This window comes from Alligator sinensis, unplaced genomic scaffold (assembly GCF_000455745.1).
Source record: "Alligator sinensis unplaced genomic scaffold, ASM45574v1 scaffold107_3, whole genome shotgun sequence".
Classification (NCBI taxonomy): domain Eukaryota; kingdom Metazoa; phylum Chordata; order Crocodylia; family Alligatoridae; genus Alligator; species Alligator sinensis.
The window spans coordinates 87,832-88,044 of record NW_005842578.1 but is presented as its reverse complement, the minus strand read 5'-3'; positions in this window follow the sequence as shown (position 1 = coordinate 88,044).

Genomic DNA, 213 nt, shown 5'->3' with positions numbered 1-213 from the left:
CACGGACGTAGTCCCCCTAATAAAGGCACCGTAGAGGAGCTGTAGTCCCGCCAATAGAGGTGCTGGGGGAAACCGTAGTGCCCCTAATAGAGGCACAGCTCCTGCTTCTAGTGCCCCCGTTACTGCCTCTACTAGGGGGGCACTTCTATTAGGATATAACCTATGCCCCCCCAGGCCAAAGCAGCTCCCCTGGCTGCCCACAGGGATTAATGC